The 27809-nt window shown below is 42.4% G+C and overlaps 1 long non-coding RNA gene across 28 annotated transcripts in view; it reads left to right on the top strand.

Annotated features, from left to right (window-relative positions):
- LOC129060625 (uncharacterized) overlaps window positions 1-27809 on the top strand; it is a 71809-nt gene that overhangs the window by 13583 nt on the left and 30417 nt on the right. For 21 of the 28 annotated variants that reach the window (XR_010140673.1, XR_010140665.1, XR_010140661.1 and 18 more), the window contains 7 exons: window positions 1022-1173; window positions 1744-1851; window positions 3438-4237; window positions 11865-12039; window positions 13384-13442; window positions 15868-15952; window positions 21472-21559. This is a non-coding gene — a long non-coding RNA (uncharacterized LOC129060625). Of the gene's footprint in view, window positions 1-1021; window positions 1174-1743; window positions 1852-3437; window positions 4238-5600; window positions 5859-11864; window positions 12040-13383; window positions 13443-15867; window positions 15953-21471; window positions 21560-27809 lie in introns of those variants that run through there. The other 7 variants (XR_010140657.1, XR_010140666.1, XR_008527458.2 and 4 more) reach the window with 4 other exon arrangements.

Below are 27809 nucleotides of genomic sequence, written 5' to 3'. Positions count from 1 at the left end.
GACCTTAACGTATAATGATAGCAAAAAAAATGGAGCTGTTCTGATGATAGACCATTGGTTATGTCTGAATTTAATACTCTCCGTGCTCTTGACTTTTTCTTTTTTTTCTTTGAAACAGAGTCTTGCTCTGTCACCCAGGCTGGAGTGCAGTGGTGCAATCATAGCTCACTGCAACCTCCACCACTGAGGTTCAAGTGATCCTCCCATCACAGCCTCCCTAGTAGCTGGGACTACAGGTGATTGCCACCATGCCTGGCTAATTTTTCTATTTTTAGTAGAGATGGGGTTTCACCATGTTGGCCCGGCTGATCTCAAAGTCCTGACCTCAGGTGATTCACCTGCCTCAGCCTCCCAAAGTATTTGGGTTACAGGCATGAGCCACTGTGCCTGGCTACCTCTTGACTTTTTATAGCTGTTATATTATTTTAATCTTAAGTAAATAAATGTTAGCTGAAATGATAGAGTTCAGGAGAATCTTCTGCTTCTGTTACTAAAAAAAGTTATTTTTATAAGTCCAATAAGGTTACACTAATGTATATGTTTGGAAAATATTGCCTTTTCCGGCCAGGCATGGTGTCTCACACCTGTAATCCCAGCACTTTGGGAGGCTGAGGTGGACGGAGCTCCTGAGGTCAGGAGTTCAAGACCAGCCTGACCAATACGATGAAACCCCGTCTCTACAAAAATACATAAATTAGTCAGGTATGGTGTCGGGTGCCTATAGTCCCGGCTACTCAGGAGGCTGAGACAGGAGAATTGCTTGGACCCAAGAGGCGGAGGTTGCAGTGAGCCAAGCTTCTGCCACTGCACTCCATCCAGGGTGATAGGGCGAGAGTCTGTCTCAAAAAAAAAAAGAAGTAAAAGAAAATATTACGTCTTCCATTTAATGCTATATGTATTAAATAATATTAGCTAGTATGTTTTTCTGGCTTTATAATGTGGTTCAGACTTCTGTAGAAATTCTGGCTGTATCTACATTGCCTTAAAGTAATGGGATATTTCTTTTGTTTTTTTTCTTCAGCTGGAGTTTCGCTGTTGTCACCCATGCTGGAGTGCAATGGTGTGATCCTGGCTCACGGCGATCTCTGCCTCCCAGGTTCAAGTGATTCTCCTAGCTCAGCCTCCTGAGTTGCTGGGATGACAGGCACCTGCCACAATGCCTGTATAATTTTTGTATGTTTAGTAGAGACAGGGTTTCACCTTGTTGGCCAGGCTGGTCTTGAATTCCTGACTTCATGATCTGTCTGCCTCAGCCTTCCAAAGTGTTGGGATTACAGGCATGAGCCACCATGGCCAGCCTGTCTTTTTTTTTTTTTTCAAAGCCACCCTTGGTAATGAAATGTAAAATATGCACCAGTGAATATTACTTTGCTGAATATTGCCTAGTGAATATTAAGTATTCTCACCCTTCAGACATGAACTTATGAATTCAACACGTGAAGACTTACAACTTGATAAACCAGCTTCAGGCAGTAGGTCTGCAGTCTTAAGTCAGATTAGAAGATTATGTGAAATAATTATTTAATGCTTAACAATGATTTTTTTAATGGTACCTTTCACATGAAATAATATCCCTCTTACTTTTAATTATGTTCCAGGACAGGAGAATTCATGTTGTCAAAATTCTAATACTCTCTTGAACATTAAACTCATTTTCTTTTTATTAACCCATTATAAATACATGTAAGTATTGCATTTATGGGTAGACAGAACTAAAAGAACAATATTTGTCCTACTTTTCAGATGCAAGATTTATCTGACATTATGCACTGAACAGTTTATTATTGAAGTCTACACTAGCCAACTGAACAAGCATTCATCAAATGTCCACGATACCCAGGACATAAGAAGGTTCCTTTTAGAGCATGGAGCCATGCGTATCATCTCTTAATTGTTAAGTGTGTTTTGAAAGAAATAGAAATATGATTGATTTTCTTGTTTTGGCTCTAGAGTGGAGTGCAGACAAAAAAGAATGGAATCACACTGTTTAGATTTGCTAAAATGGAAGGATTGCCAGCAAGATCATATCCCTAGTCTCCCCATAGCAAATGGCACCTGCTAGCTGTTTGCTGTTTTTTTTTTTTTTTTTTTTTTTTTGAGGTGGAGTTTTCCTCTGTTGCCCATACTGGAGTTCAGTGGTGTGATCTCAGCTCACTGCAAGCTCTACCACCTGGGTTCAAGCAATTCTCTGCTTCAGCCTCCCAAGTAGCTGGGATTACAGGCACCTGCCACCACACCTGCCTAATTTTTTATTTGCAGTAGAGTTTGGGTTTCACCATGTTGGCCAGGCTGGTCTGGAACTCCTGACCTCAGGTGATCTGCCCACCTCAGCCTCCCAAAGTACTGGCATTACAGGCATGAGACAACCTGTCCTGCTTGCTAGTGGTTCTTGAACACACTGAGTTCTGCTTTTTCCTAGCTTTAATGAATGTCTGGTTCTTTTTTTGTGCAGTGTATGTCAGCATTGTTTCGGTAATAAATACATTCTGGGTCTTAGAAATAATATTAGTCACAGGTGCCAGGTGCGGTGGCTCATGCCTGTAATCCCAGCACTTTGGGAGGCTGAGGCGGGTGGAGCACTAGGTCAGGAGATTGAGACCCTCCTGGCTAACACGGTGAAACCCTGTCTCTACTAAAAATACAAAAAATTAGCCGGGCGTGGTGGCGGGCGCCTGTAGTCCCAGCTACTCAGGAGGCTGAGGCCGGAGAATGGCATGAACCCGGGAGGCGGAGCTTGCAGTGAGCCGAGATCGTGCCACTGCACTCCAGCGTGTGCGACAGAACAAGACTGCATCTCAAAAAAAAAAAATAGTCACAGGAAAAAAAATACTGCCTATTTTATAATAATATTTAATAACCCAAGTTATTAAACCCATTAGATTGAGAAAACTTGTGTTCCTGTGATTTTGATGGGGAAGGAATATGGTATGCCAGAATCACTAAATGATGGAAAATGATGGATCAGCTTTTTTGCAAAAAACTTTGATAAGTCTGTTTTTTTCCCCTTCAACTAAATTATATTACTGAGTAATGTTTTTTATAATGTTGTTTTATTTAGGAAAGTAAATACAATGGGTAGGACTCAGCTTCAGTTTTCTCTTATTGTTATGTTTTTGAGACAGAGTTTTGCTCATGTTACGCAGGCTGGAGTGCGGTGGTGCGGTCTCAGGTCACTGAAACTTCCACCTCCCAGGTTCAAGTGGTTGTCCTGCCTCAGCCTCCCAAGTCGGTGGGATTACTGGCACCTGCCACTATGCCCAGCTAATTTTTGTATTTTTAGTAGAGATGGGGTTTCACCATGTTGGTCAGGCTGGTCTTGAACTTGTGACCTCAGGCGATCCACCTACCTCAGCTTCCCAACATACTTGGATTGTAGGCATGAACCACAATGCCCAGCCTCTCATACTGTGTTTTTTTGTTTTTTTTTTTTTTTTGAGATGGAGTCCAGGCTGGAGTACACTGGTGTGATCTCGGCTCACTGCAACCTCTGCCTCCTGGGTTCAAGTGATTCTCCTTCCTCAGCCTCCTGAATAGCTGGGATCACAGGCATGTACCACCACACCCAACTAATTTTTTTTGTATTTCTTGTAGAGACAGGGTTTCACCTTGTTGGCCTGGCTAGTCTTAAACTCCTGACCTCAGGTGATCCACCCGCCTTGGCCTCCCAGAGTGCTGAGATTACAGGTGAGAGCCACTGCACACGGCCAGGAGTGGATTAATTTTATGGTTCACCTTTTAGACCATACAGAACAACTTTCTGACATTGCCATGGCATTTGTAAACTGCCATGGAGTTGATGGGAGTATCACAGTGAGGATGAGCAGAGGTCACTCTCATGGTTATCTTGGTTTTGGCTGGCTTTTTTTACTGCAACCCATTTTATCAGCAAGGTCTTTATGACGTGTGTATTGTGCTGACCTCCCTCACCCTGTGACTTAGAAAGTCTTAACCATCTGGGAATGCAGCTCAGTAGGTCTCAGCCTCATTTTACCCAGCTCCTATTTAAGATCGAGTTGCTCTCTTTCAAATGCCTCTGACAGTATTGCTGCTTTCTTTAAGGTTCCTGAAAGGGAGAGAGGAGATCTTAGATTTTTCATTGCTGTGAACCACTGCAAGTATTGAGGAAATATTTACACTTCCAGCCTCATAATCCTGCAGTCATTTGGCACCTGTGAGTGAGGTGCGGGGGAACTGCCCCATACATTCTGGAGCATTCGATCTGGTGGGGAGACGTGTAGTAAGTAGGAGATATTTACAGTGTAAGGTGTTAAGGTCTGGGGTAGAATTAAGTAGAATAAGGGGATGGGGAGGTAGGGGGTGTGATTGGGGCAGCCTTGATGATATGTAATGAGCACATTCTGCAGTTGGCCTCACCTCTTTCTAAAACTTCCACTTTTTTCACTCTCAACTTCAACAATTGGTTCTTTTTTATTTTATAGCAAATTCGTTGGAATTAGGTTTATATATTTTCTTGAATTAACAGAATAATTTAATTTAACATCACTCTCTAGTGTGACTGAAAGCCTCTAATCCTTTACTGTTTTTTGTTTATGGGCACATTTGTTTTTACAGCTATAATAATTATTTCATTTTGTGTGGTTTCTCAAAAACACATGTTTCTTATATCAAAGAGTCTCTATACTAGAGTCCTTCAGATTTGGTGCTAATAACATTAAGTAAGAATTTAAGACAAGTCTTGAGATGTTAGAGGAAAGCCAATCTAAGAACACAGAAATTGATTATTAATTTATTTTGAGTTGACATTTAAGTTGAGGTGTGGAGGTGGAGGAGACAGTTGAATAAATGAGTTTGGAAGTAAGGAGAAAGATCTGGGAATAGATATAATTTTGGATTTTATAGTTGTGTTTTGATAGCAATTGTTGATATTGCCAAAATAATTCATCAATGAGCTCCCTGACAGCTCCCCAACCTTTCTTTCTAAAGAAACAGGATTGACATGATGTGGTGGCCCATGCCTGTAATCCCAGCATTTTGGAAGGCAGATCACCTGAGGTCGGGAGTTCAAGACCAGCCTGACCAGCATGGAGAAACCCCATCTCTGCTAAAAATATAAAATTAGCTGGGTGTGGTGGTGTGTGACTGTAATCCCAGGTACTCGGGAGGCTGAGGCAGGAGAATAACTTGAACCCAGGAGGCAGAGGTTGCAGTGAGCCGAGATTGCACCATTGCACTCCAGCCTGGGCAACAAGAGTCAAACTCCATCTCAAAAAAAAAAAAAAAAAAAAAAAAAAGAAACAGGGTCTTGTTATGTTGTCTGGGCTGGACTAGAACTCCTGTGTTCAAGTTATCCTCCTGCCTCAGTCTCCTCAGTCTCCTAAGTAGCTGGGGCTACAGGCACATGCCAGCATGTCCAGCTTTGAGCCACTCCCACCCATCATGTTGCAAAATATTTAAATGTTACAGAGGTGTGAGGGAGAGGTGTATATAAACAGCACCATGTAAATTGCTTGAATCTTTTTTTTAGAGTTCTGTTTGGATGTGGCTTCAGAGCAGGGATTAGTCAATTCATTTATACTTTTTTCTTTCTTTTTTTTTTTTTTTTTTTTTTTTTTTTTTTTTTTTTTTTGAGGTGGATTCTCACTTTGTCACCCAGGTTGGAGTGCAGTGGCAAAATCTCAGCTCACTTCAGCCTCCATCTCCTGGGTTCAAGTGATTCTCTTGCCTTAGCCTCCTGAGTAGCTGGGACTACAGGTGCCTGCCACCATACCTGGCTGATTTTTTTTTGTTTTTTTGTATTTTTGGCAGAGACAGGCTTTCACCATGTTGACCAGGCTGGTCTCGAACTCCTGACTCATGTGATCCACCTGTCTCGGCCTCCCAAAGTGCTGGGATTACAGGTATGAGTCACTGCGCCTGGCTGTTTTAGTTTACATTTTTAAATTACAATTTTTATACCTATTCAGAAGTAGAGAAAATAGTACAATGACTACTAAAATACCCATTCCTCAATTTCTGTGATCTTTAAGATTGTCCCACATTTTGTTCTTCTGTTCTTTTACCTCCCTTTGTGGGAATATTGTAAAGCAAATCAGTCATCACATCATTTTATCTGTTCAGTGTGCATCCCTGAACAGCATTTATGTATTCCTACACAGCCACTATCTCATCACATCTGACAAAATGAACAATGGTTTTTTGGTATCAGCTCATATGCAGCCCTTAGTTGAGTTTCCTCACTCTTCTTTCTTTCTTTTTTTTTTTTTTTTTTTTTTGAGACAGAGTCTTGCACTGTCGCCCAGGCTGGAGTGCAATGGTGTAATCTCGGCTCACTGCAGCCTCTGCCCCCTGTGCTCCAACGATTCTCCTGCCTCAGCCTCCTGAGTAGCTGGGATTACAGGCGCACGCCACCACACCCAGCTAATTTTTGTATTTTTAGTAGAGACAGGGTTTCACCATATTGGCCAGGCTGGTCTTGAACTCCTGACCTCAGGTGATCCTCCCACCTCGGCCTCCCAAAGTGCTGGGGTTACAGGTGTGAGCCACTGCACCTAGCCAAGTTTCCTCACTCTTACCTGAACAGTATCTCATTTTCTTATTATCTGAAAAATTTTGCTTTAAATCTGGATCCAAACAATCTTCATGTGCTAACTTTGGTTGTTATGCTTCTTGTAATCTAAACAGGCCTCTGCTTACTTTTTAAATTTCCCGTTCCATTAATTCTTTGTGGAAATTTTTTTTTAATAGCATGCTCACAAGGTTAAAGGGGTAAAGAAGATTGATCTTGTTGTTCCTGTGTAGATGAAAGTTTAGCCTGAAATGTGCCAGTTTGCAGCAGCCAATGGAGGAGGGTTATTACGGTCATGAGCAGTTAGTAGCAAAAGGCTGCTTCCAAATAGTATTTGCAGGCCAGGTGCAGTGGCTCATGCCTGTAATCCCAGCACTTTGGGAGGCTGAGGTGGGTGGATCACTTGAGGTCAGGAGTTTGAGACCAGCCTGGCCAACATGGTGAAACCCCAACTCTACTGAAAAGTACAAAAATTAGCCAGGCGTGGTGGCGGGCACCTGTAATCTTAGCTGCTCAGGAGGCTGTGGCAGGAGAATCACTTGAACCCAGGAGGCGGAGGTTGAAATGAACCGAGATCATGCTACTGCACTCCAGCCTGGGTGACAAAGCAAGACTCCGTCTCAAAAAAAAAAAAAAAAAAAAAGAAAGAAAGAAAGAAAAAAACAAATAGTATTTAGGTTGTATTCTTTATTGTCTATAATGATTTTCTTTCTCTCTCTTTCTAAGAATATTGAAAAATAGTGTTTATTCTTTTAAGATCTTAGAGTTATTAAGATTGTCTTGGGACCAGGACAGTTAAATTTGCCAAAATCTGGCTGTTAATGATGGGTCATTTATTGTTATTTATTTATTTATTTTTGAGATGGAGTCTCACTCTGTCAACCAGACTGGAGTGCAGTGGCATGATCTCTGCTAACTGCTAGCTCCGCCTCCCAGGTTCACACCATTCTCCTGCCTCAGCCTCCCAAGTAGCTGGGACTACAGGCATCCGCCACCACACCTGGCTAATTTTTTGTATTTTTAGGAGAGATGGGGTTTTGCCATATTAGCCAGGATGGTCTCGATCTCCTGACCTTGTGATCCGCCCACATTGGCCTCCCAAAGTATTGGGATTACAGGCATGAGCCACTGTGCCTGGCTATTTTTATTATTATTATTTTAATTTTTTAAATATTTATCAGCCTTGGGATTCTGATATGTAAAAATGCAAGAATCTTCAAAGATAGAAAACATATACAGTTATCATTAAAATGGGAGAACTCAGAATGTACAGTCATGGAGCAGTGCCGCCCACTAGCCCCCCAGCTAACTACAGCTGCAAGCATGATTCTAATGCTCTCTTGTACCTAGTGTTCAACTAGTGACACAGCTTCTTCACTCATGGGGAAGGGCCATCAGCAAATGGCACTGAAGCATGGGGGCTTGAGAAAGATACCACACACTCGAGGCCATGTTAGACATTTCATGAAAGGATTAGGTGGGTTACCCCTGGTTTTCTGCCCCAGAGTTTATCAAGACTGATATTAAAGTAAACGCATTGTAAGCCACACATACAAGCTGTGGAGTGAAGGAAACAGAGTGACATTTTTGTTTGTCCTGTTTTATAGGCTCTAATTAAATTGTGGCCTTGGATTGGGGGCCGCATTTTGTGATTATTATTATTTTTATTATACTTTAAGTTCTGGGGTACATGTGCAGAATGTGCAGTTTTGTTACATAGCTATACACATGCCATGGTGGTTTGCTGCACCCATCAACCCCTCATCTACATTAGGTATTTCTCCTAATGCTATCCCTTCTTTAGCCCTCCACCCCCTGACAGGCCCCGATGTGAGATACTCCACTCCCTGTGTCCATGTGTTCTCATTGTTCAACTCCCACTTATGAGTGAGAACATGCAGTTTTTGATTTTCTCTTCTTTAGTCTGCTAAGAATGATGGTTTCCAGCTTCATCCATGTTCCTGCAAAGGACGTGAACCCATCCTTTTTTACACCTGGATAGTATTCTATGGTGTATATGTGCCACATTTTCTTTATCCAGTCTATCATTGATGAACTTTTGGGTTAATTCTAAATTTTTGCTACTGTGAATAGTGCCACAATGAACATACTTGTGCAGGTGTCTTTATAGTAGAATGATTTATAATCCTTTAGGTGTATGCCCAGTAATGGGATTGCTGGATCAAATGGCATTTCTGGTTCTAGATCCTTGAGGAATCACTACACTGTCTTCTACAATGGTTGAACTAATTTACACTCCCAAAAAATAGTGTAAAAGCATTCCTATTTCTCCACATCCCCTCCAGCATCTGCTGTTTACTGACTTTTTAATGATCGCCATTCTAACTGGGGTGGTTTTTATTTGCATTTCTCTAATGACCGGTGATGATAAGCCTTTTTTTCGTATGTTCTTTAGCTGCATAAATGTCTTCTTTTGAGAAGTGTCTGTTCATATCTCAACACTTGATTTTTTTTTTTCTTGTAAATTTGTTTAGGTTCTTTGTAGATTCTGGAAATTAGCCCTTTATCAGATGGATAGATTGCACAAATTTTCTCCCATTCTGTAGTTCGCTTGTTCACTCTGATGACAGTTCCTTTTGCTGTGCAGAAGGTCTTTAGTTTTAGTTAGATCTGATTTGTTAGCTTTGGCTTTTGTTGCCATTGCTTTTGGTGTTTTAGTCATGAAGTCTTTGCCCATGCCTATGCCCTAAATGGTATTGCCTAGGTTTTCTTCTAGGGTTTTTAGGGCTTTAGGTCTTACGTTTAAGTCTTCAATCCATCTTAAGTTAATTTTTGTAGAAGGTGTAAGGAAGTGGTCCAGTTTCAGTTTCTGCATATGGCTCAAGCAGTTTTCCCAACACCATTTATTAAATAGGAAATCGTTTCCCCATTTCTTGTTTTTGTCAGGGTTGTCAAAGATCAGATGGTTGTAGATGTGTGGTTTTATTTCTGAGGCCTCTATTCTGTTCCATTGGTCTATATATCTGTTTTGGTACCAATACCATGCTGTTTCAGTTACTGTAGCCTTGTAGCATAGTTTGAAGTCAGGTAGCCTGATACTTCTAGCTTTGTGCTTTTTGCTTAGGATTGTCTTGGCTCTGTGGGCTCTTTTTTGGTTCCATATGAAATTTAAAGTAGTTTTTCCCAATTCTGTGAAGAAAGTCAATGATAGCTTGATAGGGATAGCATTGAATGTATAAATTACTTTGGGCAGTATGGCCATTTTCACAATATTGATTCTTCCTATCCATGCGCATGGAATGTTGTTTCATTTATTTGTGTCCTCTCTTATTTCCTTGAGCAGTGGTTTGTAGTTCTCCTTGAAGAGGTCCTTCACATCCCTTGTAAGTTGTATTCCTAGGCATTTTATTCTCTTTGTAGCAGTTGTGAATGGGAGTTCACTCATGATTTGGCTCTCTGTTTGTCTTTTATTGTTGTGTAGGGATACACATTGATTTTGTATTCTGAGACTTTGCTGAAGTTGCTTATCAGCTTAAGGAGATTTGGAACTGAGACGATGGGGTTTTCTAAATACACAATCATGTCATCTGGAAACAGAAATTTGACTTCCGCTCTTCCTATTTGAATACCCTTGATTTCTTTCTCTTGCCTGATTACCCTGGCCAGAACTTCTAATGCTATGTTGAATAGGGGTGGTGAGAGAGGGCCTCCTTGTCTTGTGCCAGTTTTCAAAGGGAATGCTTCCAGACTTTGCCCATTTGGCGTGATATTGGCTGTGGGTTTGTCATAAATAGCTCTTATTATTTTGAGATATGTTTCATCCATATCTAGTTTATTGAGAGTTTTTAGCATGAAGCGGTGTTGAAATTTTTCGAAGGCCTTTTCTGCATCTATTGAGATAATCATGTGGTTTTTATCACTGGTTCTGTTTATGTGATGGATTACGTTTATTCATTTGTGTATGTTGAACCAGCCTTGCATCCCAGGTATGAAGCTGACTTGATCGTGGTGGATAAGCTTTTTGATGTGTTGCTGGATTCGGTTTGTCAGTATTTTATTGAGGATTTTTGCATCGATGTTCATCAGGGATATTGGCCTGAAATTTTCTTTTTTGTTGTGTCTCTACCAGGTTTTATCTGGGTGACGCTGGCCTCATAAAATGAGTTAGGGAAGAGTCCCTCTTTTTCTATTATTTAGAATAGTTTCAGAAGGAATGGTACCAGCTCCACTTTGTACTTCTGTTAGAATGTGGCTGTGAATCTGTCTGGTCCTGGACTACTTTTGGTTGGTAGACTTATTAATTACTGCCTCAATTTCGGGACTTGTTATTGGTCTATTCAGGGATTTGACTTCTTCCTGCTTTAGACTTGGGAGGGTGTATGTGCCCAGGAATTTATCTGTTTCTTCTAGATTTTCTAGTTTAGTTGCATAGAGGTGTTTATAGTATTCCCTGATGGTAGTTTGTATTTCTGTGGGATCAGTGGTAATAACACCTTTATCATTTTTTATTGTGTCTGTTTGATTCTTGTCTCTTTGTTAGTCTGGCTAGCAGTCTATCTATTTTGTTGATGTTTTCAAAAAATCAGCTCCTGGATTCATTGAATTTTTGAAGGGTTTTTCTTGTCTCTATCTCCTTCAGTTCTGCCCTGATCTTAGTTATTTCTTGTCTTCTGTTAGTTTTTGAATTTGTTTCCCCTTGCTTCTCTAGTTCTTTTAATTTTGATGTTAGGGTGTCAATTTTAAGTCTTTCCTGCTTTCTCTTATGGGCCTTGAGTGTTATAAATTTCTCTCTAAACACTGCTTTAAATGTGTCCCAGAGATTCTGGTATGTTGTGTCTTTGTTCTCATTGGTTTTGAAGAACCTCTTTATTTCTGCCTTAATTTTGTTATTTACCCTCTAGTCATTCAGGAGCAGGTTGTTCAGTTGCCATGTAGTTGTGTGGTTTTGAGTGAGTTTCTTAATCCTGAGTTCTAATTTAATTGCACTGTGGTCTGAGAGACTGTTATTATTTTTGTTCTTTTGCGTTTGCATTTACTTCCAATTATGTGATCAATTTTAGAATAAGTGCGATGAGGTGCTGAGAAGAATGTATATTCTGTGGATTTGGGTGGAGAGTTCTGTAGATGTCTATTAGGTCTGCTTTGTCCAGAACTGAGTTCAAGTCCTTAATATCCTTGTTAATTTTCTGTCTCGTTGATCTGTCTAATGATGGGTCATTTATACTTACCTTTGCTTTAAGTCTGTTTCAATAGTTGGTAAATATGTTTCTAGAGTTTTTCCAATTAAAAAAAAATTGACCTGCACCTTGCTTTGGAATGTACTAAAATCTGATTTCAACACAAACATAATCTTCTGAATCGTTTTGGTTGTGTTCAGCTGAAGCCTTGGGGAGCACTGAAGCCAAGGCTATATCGTACCAAAAATTTGAAGCACATGTGAATGTGGAAGGACTACCAGAAAACATTCCTTTCAGAAGACCCTCATGGTATGGAATCCCAAGGCTGGAAAACATCTTTCAAGAGGGCAATCGAATTAAATTTGTTATGAAGAGGTAAGATGATAATCTGCAGAAACAAATTCATTGTCTTCCCTAAGGAGAGATTAATTTGACAAAGATGGGCCTTTTGTTCCCCTTTCATCATGACTTCTTTATATTAAAATTAACATTTAGATTCATTTATTGAACAAACATTTATTTAGTATAAGCGTCAGATGTGCAAATTTGGGTCTAGCAGAACCGTGTCCTTGGGAGGCTTAATACTAAGAAAAATGCAATGAAGATTTATTGAACATTTTTTGGGGAGAAGGCAAGGATGGCACACCCAGATCAGTCACTTGTGCATCCAGAAGGGAGGCAGTGTGTTTCAAATATGAGTAAAGGCAGAGAGGAGTCAAATATGCTCACATCTCTCACATCTTCACATACATTACCCATTCTTTGTGGAGTGAGGGGTGCCATGTGGTTGTGGTGGGATTGCTTAGATAGACTTTTGTGGCCAGAGGAAGGCCTTGGATCCTACAGAAGCAGTGGCAGTCATTAAATGGTCTCATAGCAGTTTCCTCTTAAAATACTTTGGATCTGCCCTTTAGAAGAGTTATTCTGCTTGATTTTGAATGGAAACACATGGGTAGTTTGAGTGTTGGGGGTAGGAAGAGAAGGCCTCTCTCTGTTCGTGGAAGGAATGTTGAAGTGGGTAGAGTCTTGCTTACTGATTGAGGTTGTGCATCTGTGTATATTCGTTGGGACTGAGTTATAAGGGAGAGGAAAGGTTTAAGATGATACAGCAAACACCTTCTGGCTGTGCTGTGGGACAGTTCATCTTAAGATTCAGAAATATAATTGAGCTGGTTTGGGGGAAATGTGACTTTTGCATATTTATCTTACAAAAAAGATGACTTTGGAGACATCCAGTGGTCTCACCTGAATGTCTGAAAATTGCTATTTTCAAAATTCAAGTCACCAAAATGAATTTTTTTCACTGTAAAATGAAGGCAAAATGGATTATGTTTAAAAACTGGCCAGGTGCAGTGGCTCATGCTTGTAATCCCAGCCCTTTGGGAGGCTGAGGTGCGTGGATTACCTGAGGTCAGAAGTTGAAGACCAGCCTGGCCAACATGGCAAAACCCTGTGTCTACTAAAAATACAAAAATTAGCCAGGTGTGGTGGTGCAAACTTGCGGTCCCAGCTACTCGGGAGGCTGAGGCAGGAGAATAGCTTGAACATGGGAGGCAGAGGTTGCAGTGAGTCAAGATTGTGCCACTGCACTCCAGCCTGGATGACAGAATGAGACTCTTTCTTAAATAATAATAGTTAGCAGTGCAAAGCTGTGTGAGAAAGACCTGTAAATATCTTCTAAATGTTTTATTATAATATTAATATCAACTCTTTTTACAGACCAGAACTTCTTACTCACAATACAACTGAAGTCACTCAGCCAAGAACAAATACAACAGGTAAGATAGTTGTGAAATCCTTTTTAAAAGCACAGATTAATCTTGAAGCTTTTAAAAATTAATCTTTTAAAATGATGGAACTGTTGCTGCTTTCACCTCCCCAAGAAATCTTTTGCAGAAGCTCAATATAGGCACTCTGTGATTTATCAATATGAACAGATGCAGTGTAGGGGTAACCCAAGATTTTTTTTTCTTTCTTCCTTTTCTTGATACAGAGTCTCACTCTGTCACCCAGGCTGGAGTGCAGTGGTGTGATCTAGGTTCACTGCAACCAGGCTCAAGCAATTCTCCTGCCTCAGCTTTCCGAGTAGCTGGGATTCCAGGTGCATGCCACCATGCCCAACTAAATTTTGTATTTTTAGTAGAGATGGGGTTTTGCCATGTTGGCCAGGCTGGTCTTGGACCCCTGTCCTCAAGTGATCTGCCCACCTCGGCCTTCCAAAGTGTTAGGATTACAGGCATGAGCCACCGTGCCCGGCCTAGTTTCTTTATTAGAGCTCTAAGTGTACCTTTCTTTCTTTCCCATCTTTTTGTTTGCCATTGTGCATTGTCAGGGTAAGTGGCCACAATTTGTAGATCATCCACTACCTTAGGAACTTATGCTGCCAAGAACTAATAAATGGCCATTTAGTATGAAGTTTTGTATTGTCAGGAAATAAGTGTTGGGAATCAAGTATGAATTATGTGTGTGTATTAGGTGTTTACAAATTTGTGCAGTTAATCATTCTCATGAATACTAAGGTGAATAAATGTTCTCAAGTTGGGTTAATGGGTGTGTCCTGAAATACTGCTCCTTCAGCTCTCACAGTACCTTGGGGCAATTACTTAAGGTCAGTCAGTGTGCCAAATAGATTTTTTGTGGATTATGGCATGGAAAATGGTTGAGAAATTCTGTAGTAGGGTAAGAAAATTATCCTTGTCCGGGAGTTCTGCAGTGGAGAAGACAAAACTCAGTGCTTAACTCATAGGTTAAGCATGGGTTTTTTTGTTTGTTTGTTTTGTTTTGTTTTGTTTTTGAGATGGAGTCTCACTTTGTCTCCCAGGCTGGAGTGCAGTGGCATGATTTCAGCTCACTGCAACCTTCGCCTCCTGGGTTCAAGCAATTCTTCTGTCTCAGCCTCCAGAGTAGCTGGGATTACAGGTGCATGCCATCATGGCTGGCCAATTTTTGTATTTTTAGAAGAAATGGGATTTCACCATGTTGGCCAGGCTGGTCTCAAACTCCTGACCTTGTGATCCGCTCACCTCGGCCTCCCGAAGTGCTGAGAGTACAGGTGTGAACCACCACACCCTGCCCTCAGTATGCTTTTGATTTAGCCAAAGTGTCAAAGCATTGGTGAAGAATTTAAGATTGGAAGTTACACATTTTTTGCTAAGGGAAGTAATAGAGAAAGAAAAATATTACTGGAGGTAGATCTTCAGTTTGCATTAGTCTGAAGATGATGAAACCTGTAGAAAACTTCATTTCTGAAGACAAAGCTCAAATTCAAGGTTGTGAGGAGTACAGTCACCACTTTCATTAGGGGCAGATGTGACAGTGATTGCAGAAACTGTGAAGCCTGTATTACATAAAGAATGTGCAAGTGCCATAGAAGACACTGCAAGGATTGGGTGCTGAAGCAGTGCTGGACCTGCCATCCTCACCAGAGTGCAACAGTGTCACCAGAAGGAGAATCTCCACTCTTGCCATCACTAACAGCACTCGACTTTCTCCCACTCATAAAAGATCTTGGAAGGAATTAAAGGTGCTTGGTGGTTTGTCATTTTAACATAACCTTACTTGGCCTGACCATGGACCATGCATTAGTCTTTGGACAGGACAATTCAAATCACAGACCACATGACAGAATTTTGTGGCCATCAGAACTGTCTCCTTAAACACACCATGGGTGCACTGTGTCCTCAGCTTGGTGAAAGGTAGAGGTCACACGTGAGAAGGCAGTGGAGCCAGGCAGGTGATGGAGCCTCGAAGAGTGGGAGGTGGCACCTGGCTCTGTGAGGAGGCTGTGAAGTCCTCCATGGGAGGAACAGATTCCAGAAAAGGAGGTGAGGATGGGTAGAAGAGGAGGCTGAGCAGCAAGTGAATGAAGCGCTCGACCTCAGAGGAGGAGAGTCCCATGTCTTTATTGGTAGTACTCCAATGTGGTTGATACTGGAGTTATTTTCTGTGGCTGAATGGTTCAACTACTCTGAAATCCATGGGGGAAAAGAAACAACTGCTACTAAACCTTTGAGATGCTGAGTTTTCTTTTAAAGTGAAGGAAATATTACAAGATTTTCTGAAACTACCAACCTTTAGCAATATTTTCAGACCTTCTCCAACATTTTCCTTTGTCAGCAATCAGAGATGACCTCTACACTGAGGCGAATCTTCCACTCCCTTTACCCTTTTCCTTTTCTCTCTTTCCCTCCTTTCTTCATCCAGTAACTCCAGTTAGCCTCCATTGTCTCCAAGTCGACTTTCGTCCTCATCCACAACTCCTCCACACAAGCCCTGAACACCTGTCCATGTAAGTGACATCGTATATGCCTTTATTTTTATTTTATCTTATTTTTGAGACAGAGTCTCGCCCTGTTGCCCAGGTTGAAGTGCAGTGGCATGATCTCGGCTCTCTGCAACCTCTGCCTCCCAGGTTCAAGGGATTCTCATGCTTCAGCCTCCCAAGTAGTTAGGACTACAGGCACGCACCACCATATGCAGCTAATTTTTGTAGTTTTTGGTAGAGATGGGGTTTCACCATGTTGGCCAGGCTGGTCTTCAACTCCTGACCTCAGATGACCCACCTGCCTCAGCCTCCCAAAGTGCTGGGATTACAGGTGTGAGCCATGGTGCCTGGCACATGATTTACTATTTATAAGAACATGAGCTTACTACTTGTGTAACATTTATTCCTGTATTTTAGTTGGAAGTTACTGAGGTGGTATGAGGTTTGTTGTCTACATCTGGCCTCTCAGGGAAATGGCCAAGTTGTTCAGATTTTGAACTGTATTTATGTGAAGTTGTTCATCAGCTTCATTGCTTACTACTGTGAAATAAGTTATAAAGGGAATTTTTTTTATAAAAAGAAGTAGATTCAGGCTGAGTGTGGTAGCTCATGCTTGTAATCCTAGCACTTTGGGGGGCCAAAGTAGGTGGATTGCCTGAGCTCAGGGGTTTGAGACAACCCTCAGCAACATGGTGAAACCCCATCTCTACTAAAATACACACACAAAAAATTCTCTGGGGATGGTGGTGGGTTCCTGTAGTCCCACCTACTGGGGAGGCTGAGGCACGAGAATTGCTTGATCTTGGGAGGCAGAGGTTGCAGTGAGCTAACATTGTACCACTGCCAGCCTGGGTGACAGAGCAAGACCCTGTCTCAAAAAAAAAAAAGAAAAAAGAGAAATAGATTTACTCAGGGGAGGGGATCCATTGTTAGTAAAATATGTCTAGTACCAGATGCTTTTTGGTCTCCAAGTGACCTATCAAACTGCAGGGTTTTTGGCTTTGTAATATATTCAGTTCTACATTTATTCATTCAAGAATTGAAGATTTTTATATCCCCATTATGTGCCAAGTACTGGGTGGGACAGTAGGTGACAGAGGTGAACAAATCCCTGATCCCAGGATTTCACAGTATATGTTGGAATTTAGTGCCATTTGGCTTCATTCCATTCTGCAGTAGTCCCAAGATTTTCCAAGATCATCCTGTCCTCCAGTGTCCAGTTGATTCAACATCAGAATATATCCCAGAGTCTGTCCCTCTTCACTCCTCACTGCTGCCACCCTGGACCCATCTGCCATCATCTTTCACCTGGATTATCTCCGTAGTCTCCTAACTGGTTTCCTTGTTTCCATGCTTGCCTCTTTCAGTCTACTCTCTCTCTCTCTTTTTTTTTTTTTTTTAATTGAAGACGGAGTCTTGCTTTGTCACCAAGGCTGGAGTGCAATGTTTTGATCTTGGCTCACTGCAGCCTCCACCTCCTGGGTTCAAGTGATTCTCCTGCCTCAGCCTCCCTAGTAGCTGGGATTACAGGCATGAGCCACCAGGCCCGGCTAATTTTTTGTATTTTTAGTAAAGACAGAGTTTCGCCATGTTGGCCAGGCTGATCTTGAAGTCGTGGCCTCGAGTGATCCACTTGCCTCGGCCTCTCAGATGTTGGGATTACAGGCTTGAGCCACCCTGCCCTCCCACTCTACTCTAAGTACAACAGCTAGAACAATCCTTTTACAGTGGAATTCAGAACATGTTTACCTGTCTGTTCAAACTCTCCAGTGGCTTTGTTTTCTACATGATCTGGCCCCTACGACCTGTCTCACTGCTTCCTGCTACTCTCCTGCTCTTACTCCTCTGCGTAAACACTGAGCTCATGGTGTTTCCTTTAACATGCCAGGCATGCTTGACCCCGTCCTGTCTCTGGGCCTTGCTGTTCCCTCTGCCTGGAACATTCTTCCCCTAGTGTCTGCATGGCTCACTCTGCAGTGCTTTGGATTTTTGCTCAGAAGTCACCTTATCAAGGGACTCCAGGCTGCTCTGCATAAAATATATCCTCAACTCATATTTCCTATTTGATATCTGACTCCTCTTCCTCTTTCTCTAAAACGTAAGCTCCATGAGGGAAGGGATTTTGTCTGTTTTGTTCTGTTGTATACCTAAATACCTAGAAGGTGCTCAGTAAATATTTTTTGGTTGAATGACTAAATCAGCCTATTATTGAATCAGTCAGTGTCCTCTGTAGAAGGGAGTTCTCATACCAGTGGTGCATATCTGTATGATAGCTGATGTAGGGAGGAGCATGGTCAGAGTGGCTCTGTGTGGAATAGTTTTTGCTTAGCATAATCCCAGCAGGCTCCTATTGGGGTTAAGCCACAGTTTTAGCTTTATTGGTATCACTTTTTTTTTTTTTTTTTTTGAGGCAGAGTTTTGTTCTTGTTGCTCAGGCTGGAGTGCAATGGTGTGATCTCGGCTAACCACAACATCTGCCTCCCAGGTTCAAGCAATTCTCCTGCCTCAGCCTCCCAAGTAGCTGGGATTACAGGCATGCACCACCACACCTGGCTAATTCTGTATTTTTAGTAGAGACAGGGTCTCTTCATGTTGGTCAGGCTGGTCTTAAACTCCCCACCTCAGGTGATTTGCCCACCTCAGCCTCCCAAAGTGCTGGGATTATAGGCATGAGCCACTGCAGCCTTTAATCATAAAGTCAGAGGATGTTAAGATTGGAAGGGATCTGGGAGACTATTTGGTCCACTTTTCTCATTGATGAGAGAATAAAAGAGCCTTGAAAAGTAAGTTAATTACTCACAATCATAAAGGTGTATGGGTCAACCTGAAATTAGGCTTCTGACATCAGATTCTGTAGTCTTTCCTACATGTGTTCTCCCTAGACTGAGATAGTTCATGGGCTTTCAGATTTGACAATTTTCTCTCCAGTCTCTAAACAGGAGCTTTTATGTGGACATTCTAGGTTAGCATAGATGGACGATGACCCTGCAATGTGTAGAAAATCCCAAAGGTTGACCACTGTCAATGGGAACTACCCCAGATGTGTCAGGAGCACCACAGGCATGCTCACACCTCCATTCACTGGAGCTGTGTAGGGTGGAAAGGAAACCCAAATCAAGACCCTTTGCTGCTTTAGTTCTTGTATTGCATGTCACAGTCCAGTGTGTCTCCATTTAAATTAAGATTTTTTGATAAATGGTCAGAACAGCTGGAGGCCCTTTGGGCCAGAAGTCTTGATCTTACCAACGCTTCATTTTCTTTTCTTTGTTTTCTTTTTTGAGATGGAGTTTCACTCTTGTTGCCCACACTGGAATGCAATGGTGCGGTCTCAGCTCACTGCAACCTCCGCCTCCCAGGTTCAAGAGATTCTTCTACCTCATCCTCCCAAGTAGCTTAGATTACAGGCATGTGCCACCACGCCCAGCTGATTTTTTGTATTTTTAGTAGAGACGGAGTTTCTCCATGTTGGTCTGAAACTCCCAACCTCAGGTGATCCACCCGTCTCAGCTTCCCGAAGTGTTGGGATTACAGTCATGAGCCACTGCGCCTAGTCAACTGTTCATTTTCTTGATAAACTTCCTTCAGGCATTTGTGTGTAGCCAGTCTATTGTGGAGTTGTCGGGGGTGTAGAGCCCTCTTTTTGGGATAGTCAGTTTTCCCTATGCAGCATGTCCTGAAGCTGCCCTGTTTTCATCCTCTTTCTAAGTGTGTGTGGTCTTTTGTTAAGCAGGTAAAGTGAAAGAGGACTCCTAAAGAGAGAAAAACTCCTCCAGCATTTGCTGAAACATGTTTGTGAATTGACCAAGATGTAATTAATTGAGATGGCATGAAAAAGACCAAAATTTATTTAATTTCTTGCCATCTGGTTTGTGATATATGGTGCCCCAAACTGAGTTTAGAAGGAACTTTGGTCGTAAGTCAAGAGGTGTCATATTTGTTTTTGTTTGTTTGTTTGTTTGTTTTGAAACAAGAGTTTTGCTCTGTCACCCAGGCTGGAGTGCAGTGGCACGATTTTGGCTCACTGCAAACTCTGTCTCCCAGGTTTCAGTGATTCTCTTGCCTCAGCTTCCCAAGTAGCTGAGATCACAGGTGCCTGCCACCACACCTGGATAATTTTTGTATTTTTAGTAGAGACAGGGTTTCACTATGTTGGCCTGGCTGGTCTGGAACCCCTGACCTCAGGTGATCTGCCCACCTTGGCCTCCCAAAGTGTTGGGATTACAGGCATGAGCCACTGCACCCGGCTGAAGGTGTCATATTTAATTCTACTCCCCATGACCTCTCTTACAATACGAATCATGCACGAAGCCCACGGTTTTGCTGCATCTAGTTTTACTCAAGCAAAGACTCTGGACTTTCGTACTGTACACCGATGTATTCTAGTTTGCACCTGAAATGTACTCTGAGGATGGTGACTTGTAGATAGCCATTTTTAGGTCAAGGGAAGTTGAAGTCTGCTGAGTATAGTAGCCATACCACCTAGAGAACTTAATTTTGGTTTGGTTATAAAATTTATTTTAGCTTAGTTTTCTTACATTAGGTGGGCAAAATAAGAAAGAGCAGAAGGCTCAGTGTGGTGGCTCACGCCTGTAATCCCAGCACTTTGGGAGGCCGAGGCAGGTGGATCACCAGAGGTCAGAAGTTCAAGACCAGCCTGGCCAACATGGTGAAACCCTACCTCTATTAAAAATAAAAAAGTCAGGCCGGGCGCGGTGGCTCACGCCTGTAATCCTAGCACTTTGGGAGGCTGAGGTGGGCAGATCACGAGGTCAGGAGATCAAGACCATCCTGGCTAACATGGTGAAACCCTATCTCTACTAAAAATACAAAAAAATTATCTGGGTGTGGTAGCGGGTGCCTGTAGTCCCAGCTACTTGGGAGGCTGAGGCAGGAGAATGCCATGAGCCCGGGAGGCAGAGCTTGCAGTGAGCCGAGATTGTGCCACTGCACTCCAGCCTGGGCGACAGAGCGAGACTCTGTCTCAAAAAAAAAAAAAAAAAAAAACCCAAAAATCAGTCAGGTGTGGTGGTGGGTAATTGTAATCTCATCTACTCAGGGGGCTGAGGCATGATAATTGCTTGAACCCAGCAGGTGGAGTTTGCAGTGAGTGGGGATTGCACCACTGCACTCCAGCCTGGTGGATAGAGTGAGACTATCTCCAAAAAAAAAAAAAAAAAAAAAAAATGCTTAGAGACACCCAGCAAAACTGTAAGGCCTAGAATTGGAAACTGGGAATTACTCTGTTTATAGATTATTTCTTTCCAAGATGGACTAGTGGAGTTTCTGAGCAGCAGCTACATCCTCCTTTCACATCATCAGGTTTTATGAGGTTGCCTTTAGCCCTCTGAGTGATCAGATCTGCCTCACAGTCTCTCATGGGAGCTGTTGATCTCGACAAAATGGATCTTGAGTAGCTGATTTCAAACAACTGAGATGGCAAGGAGGGATCTCTTCCTTGGTTCTTATATGTATTTTTTTAATCGGAGAGCTGGAGAAGCAATGTCAAGGTCAGGATAACTCACCCTGATGTTGTCACTTGTCAGGGATTGTGCTGGATTCTGACTTAGGTTCTGCCATCAAACACAGAGTGCCCTGATCCTTAGAGGTAGAGGCAGCTCTTCAGCCTATGGGGTAAGTAACCAGGGAATGGAATTCTCACCATAGCATATTTTCTATGCTAAAAGTTTTACTGTAAGATTTGGACCACCTTCTTTCTTTTTTTTTTTTTTTTTTTTTTTTTTGAGATGGAGTTTCACCCTTGTTGCCCAGGCTGGAGTGCAGTGGTGCAACCTCAGCTCACTGCAACCTCTGCCTCCCGGGTTCAAGCGATTCTGCCTCAGCCTGCCGAGTAGCTGAGATTATAGGCATGCACCACCACGCCTGGCTAATTTTTTTTTTTTTTTTTTTTTTTTTGGTATTTTTAGTAGAGTCGGGGTTTTACCAAGTTGGCCAGACTAGTCTCGAACTCCTGACCTTGGGTGATCCACCCGCCTCGACCTCCCAAAGTGCTGGGATTACAGGAGTGAGCCACTGGATCTGGCCTGGGCCTGCTTCTTTCTTTCTCTTTTTCTTTTTTCCAGTAGCAGCTTAAAATTGGTGCCTTATTTAGACACAAGCAAAAGGATAGTAGCCCAGCTTTGGAAATAGGTGTGAGGTCACATATGATTTTCCTAGTTTCTCTTCTCCCCTCACTTTTTGCTCTCTTGATAGTATGTTAATTGTATTCTGTCTCTGAATCTTTTTTCCCCATTTCTTTGGCAGACATTTTTACTTGTCTTGGAAGAGTAGGGGAAGAGCTGTTTTTAGGACTCTTTAAAATGTACAGTATGGATGACAGTCTTGGCTAATGGTAACCAGATCCACGGAGCTGGGGTCAGCGTGAGCTGGAATGAGTTCAAATTAGAAAAGCACTGGTGCTCAGTGGCAGGAATACAAGTGACTGCAAAGTATTAAACACATCTGCAAAGGTATACTGACATCGTCTTCAGAATCTGTGGGAAATACACATAGCATGTAGACCCATTCCTTTTTGACCCTATAAAGATTCTTTAAAGAGTAATACCTTGAGTGGTTTTCTAGCCAGCTTGCCTGCTCATTTATCTTTGAGGACAACATGACTCAAGCACCACAGGCCTCAGAGATGAATGGATTCTGCATTTGAAAGTGTTGACACTGAGAGACCGGGTCTTGGTGGACCCCAAGAGGTCTGCTTTTCCTCTACTCATTGTCCCTACTGTTCCTGGCAGCTGGTATTGCTATTTAAATGGGTTGTTCTTTGCTGTTTTAAGTTGTTTGGTAGTGGTGTGTCAGGATTTGGGTTTTCTGAATACTTTCCCAGCTGGTTACTTGAGTGGTGGTTAGGGAGGAGCTGTCTTGGGGCTGTTCTGGAGCTGTTGAGATTGGGTGTCTGCCTGGATTCTCACAGCTCATGTTTTGAGGAGAATGCTGCCTTTGGTGGTGCTGTGTATGGCTCTTTTTTTTTTTTTTTTTTTGAGACAGAGTCTCACTCTGTCACCCAGGCTGGAGTGCAGTGGCATGATTTCAGCTCACTGCAAGCTCTGCCTCCCGGGTTCATGCCATTCTCCTGCCTCAGCCTCCTGAGTAGCTGGGACTACAGGCGCTCGCCACTGCACCTGGCTAATTTTTTGTATTTTTAGTAGAGACGGGATTTCACTGTGTTAGTCAGGATGGTCTCGATCTCCTGACCTCGTGATCCATGTGTGTGGCTCTTTAGATGTGGGTGCAGGTGAGTTGGGGGAGTTAATGAGATCATTTTTAGGTGTTTTGTACAAAGTAGTCTGCACTACAGGATTCATTGTGACTTTTTTCCTTAACCTGCACATACTTCTCTGCTAGACTTTGCTGTCTTTCTCATGCCTTTGATTTTCCCAGCTCCTCTTGGTTGAATTTACATAAGGGCTCTGCTATGGTTTAAATGTGTTGGAAGTTTATGTGTTGGAAACTCAATCCTCAATGTAACAGTTGGGATGTGGGGCCTAATAAAGAGAGCCCTCATGAATGAATTAATGTTATTGTGGTAATAGTTTAGTAATCGCAGGAGTGGGCTTATTGTAACAGAGTTGAGTCCCTTTTGCTTTCTCCCACTCTCTTGTCCTGCCATGGGATGATGCAGCAAGAAGACCCTCACCAGATGCAGGCCTTTCAACCTTGGACTTCCTAGCCTCCAGAACTGTACAAAATAAATTTCTTCCTTTCCTTTCCTTTCTCCATTCTTTTCCTTCCCCCCCTCCCCTCCCCTTCTCTCCCTTCCCTCCATCCCTCCTTTCCTCCTTCCCTCCTTTTCTCCTTCCCTTCCTTCCTTTCCCTTTCCCTTCCCCTTCCCTTTCCCCTCCTTCCTTTTTTCTTCCTTTCTCTCTCCTTCCTTCCTTCCTTCATTCATTCCTTTTTGTAAATTATGCAGTCTGTGGCATTCTTTTATAGCAGCATGAAATGGACAAAGACGGCTCCATTTTCAAGAGCAAGCCGTTTTGTAGTTTCTGAGCCAATTATGACTGCAAAGGAAGTTCTATAGGTAGCCTCAGATCCATCACCTAGGAAACATGCTACCAAGCAGACCTAGGATCTAGGATTTGATCAAGTGTTGGGCAACATGATACCTCTGCAATTTAGCACCTGTCTATATACCTCCAGTTGGCTCAGCTTATCAGGGCTAAAACTACCCCTCATATCCTAGTGTCTCTTGTAGGCAGAAGCCTTTCCTAAACCCTAAGCTGCTTAGCTCGCATTCTGTCTTGTGCTTTTTTTGGGAGGGGGTTCAAATATACACAAAAGAAATAAGATGAACCTCCATGTATCCAATCCCTAGATTAAACAGCTATCTCCATTTTGCCAGATTTGTTTCATCTTATTCAATCTCCCTAAAAATTTGTTGGTACAGGAAAAACTGGATACATACCAAATTCTCCACCCTACCTCCTATTTTAAGTCACTTTTCAGAGTAATGAGTTAGTGACCTAGTAACCTCTACTCTAGTGACCAATAGTTTTTTTCCTGAATATCATTGTGAACTCATAGATTATTGTTTGCATTTGATGTATTTTAGACCATTGCAGTTATTATTTATTGTTTTGGATGCATACATCGTCTCATTTAGGTTAATAATTATCTCTTCAAGTTGACTCTCATGTCTTTTTGATGTGATCTTTTTGGACTTTGATGGCTTTTTGGACTTTGATAGCATAAAAGATGTTCCATGATCTGTATACTGCACCATACAAGAAGTCAGCCATTTCTGTAGGGAGCCTTGATTCCTTTTAGTAGAGAACACAGTTTGGGCTGTTGGTCTGAATTACTTTTGTGAACCTCCTCTCTTGAGACTACAGCATGCATCCCTGCTTATTGCCAGTATGGAGCTCTTGCTGGGCACCAACAGATCTCCTAAAACTGCTATGTAGCTCTGCCTCACTCTTAAAAAGATTCATCTCTTGAGAGTTTTGTGCTCTACCCCCAGATGTGGTCTTTCTTGTTCTGAAGCTTTTGCTTCAATCACCCTGAATTTCACCAGTCCTATGCATGCCATGCCTTGGATTGCAAACCTGCCCTCACTGAAGCCAGTTTCTCTGGTTAGAATCATTGCCCCAACCCATGCCTAATACTCTAGTAAACAAGGTCCTACCTGGGCTTAGGTTAACGGTCACACAGGACCATGCTTATACTTCATTATATCAAATGGGAAATCCAGTAATTTATAGCCTATTATTTCTGCAGTCTGGGGATGGCCTTGCATAAGCTTTGCTGAAGCAGATTTTATTACATTAGAAGAGAACATAGCTGGTTGCATCCAACACTGGAAGCTTTTAGATGCTAATAAGGAGGTCATGTAAACGTCACGGAATGACTCTGGAATCCATTCCCCTCCCCACCAAGCAAGAATAATGACATTCTAGGTTGACCTCTTTTTATTTCCCTTTAATTTTGAGTAATAAATTCCCTCCTTGCTTTCCATCTGAACAGTTTGGGAGTCTGTATTCCCTAGAAAGACTCTGGTCACATACCCATCAGATTAAATTAGGTGAAACCTCTTTGGCATTAATGAATGTTGAAGGATTTCAAAGGGCTAATGGAAATTGTTCTAGAAGGAACAATTTACATTCCATTGGTGAGATCATCCTGAATCTCTTAGATTATTTTATACAGCAAACCAGCCAGCATTGGGTTTTCTTTGCTAATAGATGACAAAGAGAATGTAGACACTTGGAATCTGTGGAGAATCGCTAAGTTGCATTTTAGCCTCCGTGTTATGTCTCTTTTCCTAACCCTTTTACCAGAGCTGATCATGGGAAATAGATTTGTATGACTTATCTTCCTGCCTCCTCCCTTCATTCTTATAGAAAGTGATAAGTACTGCCTGCCAGGTAAAATCTTGGTGGCAAAATCCAAAGTCAAATCCAGAGTTATAAGCATAGCCCTCACTCAAGTAGCTTGAAAAGAAAGAGGCCAATTGTGGTGGCTTACACCTGTAATCCCAGCACTTTGGGAGGCTGAGGCAGGCAGGCCACTGGGTCAGGAGTTCAAGACCACCCTGGCCAACATGGTGAAACCTTGTCTCTACTAAAAATACAGTGAAATTGCGTCACTGCACTCCAGCCTGGGTGGCAGAGCAAGACTGTGTCTTGGGGAAAAAAAATGAAAAGAAAACGAGTGTTGTGCAAAATCTTGCTTCATTTCCTTAAAATTGGGTACTTACTGAGTTATTGCATTAGATTTGTGCTTTGTGGTAGTTGTTGTACTACTGTTGATTGATTTCATTCTGTATTCATGGAACACCAACAGTGTTCCTGATACTGTCCTGATCACCTGAGATAAAAAGATAAACAGGAGTTGGTCCTTGCCACTTAGAGCTCAGAGTCTACTACTGGGAGAGTGTGGGAAGGTGTGATAAGAGCTGTAGTGATCTTGCCACATAATTTGCATTTGTATCTTAAAGCCAGTGGGGAGCCATAGAAATGTTTTAGGCAGGAGAGTGACATGATTCAATGATTCATTTGTATTTTACTTTTTCTTCTGAGATGGTGTCTCACTCTGACCCAGGCTGGAGTGCAGTGACACAATCTCGGCTCACTGCAATCTCCACCTCCTGAGTTCAAGCGATGCTCCTGCCTCAGACTCTGAAGTACCTGGGACTACAGGCATGTACCACCATATTTAGCTAATTTTTGTATTTTTGGTAGAGATGGGGTTTCACTATGTTGGCCAGGCTGGTCTCAAACTCCTGATGTTAGGTGATCCACCCGCCTTGGCCTACTAAAGTGCTGGAATTACAGGCATGAGCCCCTGCTCCCTTCGCGCTTTTTTCTTTTTTTGAGACAGAGTCTTGTTCTGTTGCCCAGGCATGAATGCAGTGGTGCAGTCATAGCTCACTGTAATCTCAGACTCCTGGGCTCAGTGATTCTCTTGCCTCAGTCACTCGAGTAGCAGGGACTACAGGTGTGCACCACCACACACTGCTATTTTTTTTTTTTTTTTGAGACAGGATCTTACTCTGTTTCCCAGGCTGGACTGCAGTCACATGATCATGGCTTACTGCAGCCTCACCCTCCTGGGTTCAGGTGATTCTCCTGCCTCGGGCTCCCAAGGTGCTGCAATTACAGGTGTGAGCCACCATGTTTGGCCCCATTTGTATTTTTGAAAGGTGACTAGTGATAGTGAAGATACCAGTGAGTTGAAGGGAGTGAGACGAGAGGCAATAACAGTTCAGATAACAGATATTTTTTGAGCCCCTACTAAGTGCCAGGCACATATCTAGGTCCTGGGAACTAAGGGAGAATGAGTAAGTCAGTCTCTGTTCTCGGGGAGCTTCTGTTCTAGTGGTGGTGTGCTGGTGGGGAAGCAGGCTATGTACATGCAACAAATGACATTTTTTCAGATGGTGATAAGTAATTTCAAGAAAATAAAAAGAGCTGTAGGAGTTATGGGCGTTGGAATGGGTACTGACCTATTGGGGTGGGCAGTGAAGACCTCTCTGAGGAGGTGACATTTGAGCTGAGGCAGCTCGAAGAAGATCTGGTCAAGATCTGGTCTGGTCCTGCTGGGTAGAATATCAAGGGCAGGGACCTGAGATGTTAACAGACATGGCATAGTGTTGAAGCGCCATAAAGATGGTCAGGGTGGCTGGAGCATAGTAGACCCTGGAGGAGCAAGTAATATTCAGATGAGGATGGACCTTCTAGGCCATGGAAAGGAATCTGGATGAATTCCAATGGAGTAAGAAGCATTGTGGTTAAATCAGGGGTCGACAAACTACGGCCCATGGGTCAAATCTGGCCTGCTGCCTATTTTAACGAATAAACCATATTGGAACACAGTCTCACCCATGGGTTTACATATTGTCCATGGCTGTTTTTAGTGTTACAAGAGCAGA

This window comes from Pongo abelii, chromosome 6 (genome assembly GCF_028885655.2).
Source record: "Pongo abelii isolate AG06213 chromosome 6, NHGRI_mPonAbe1-v2.0_pri, whole genome shotgun sequence".
NCBI classification, from domain to species: Eukaryota; Metazoa; Chordata; class Mammalia; order Primates; family Hominidae; genus Pongo; species Pongo abelii.
Note: the sequence above shows the minus strand (reverse complement) of the source record. Positions and strands in the feature narration are given on the sequence as shown.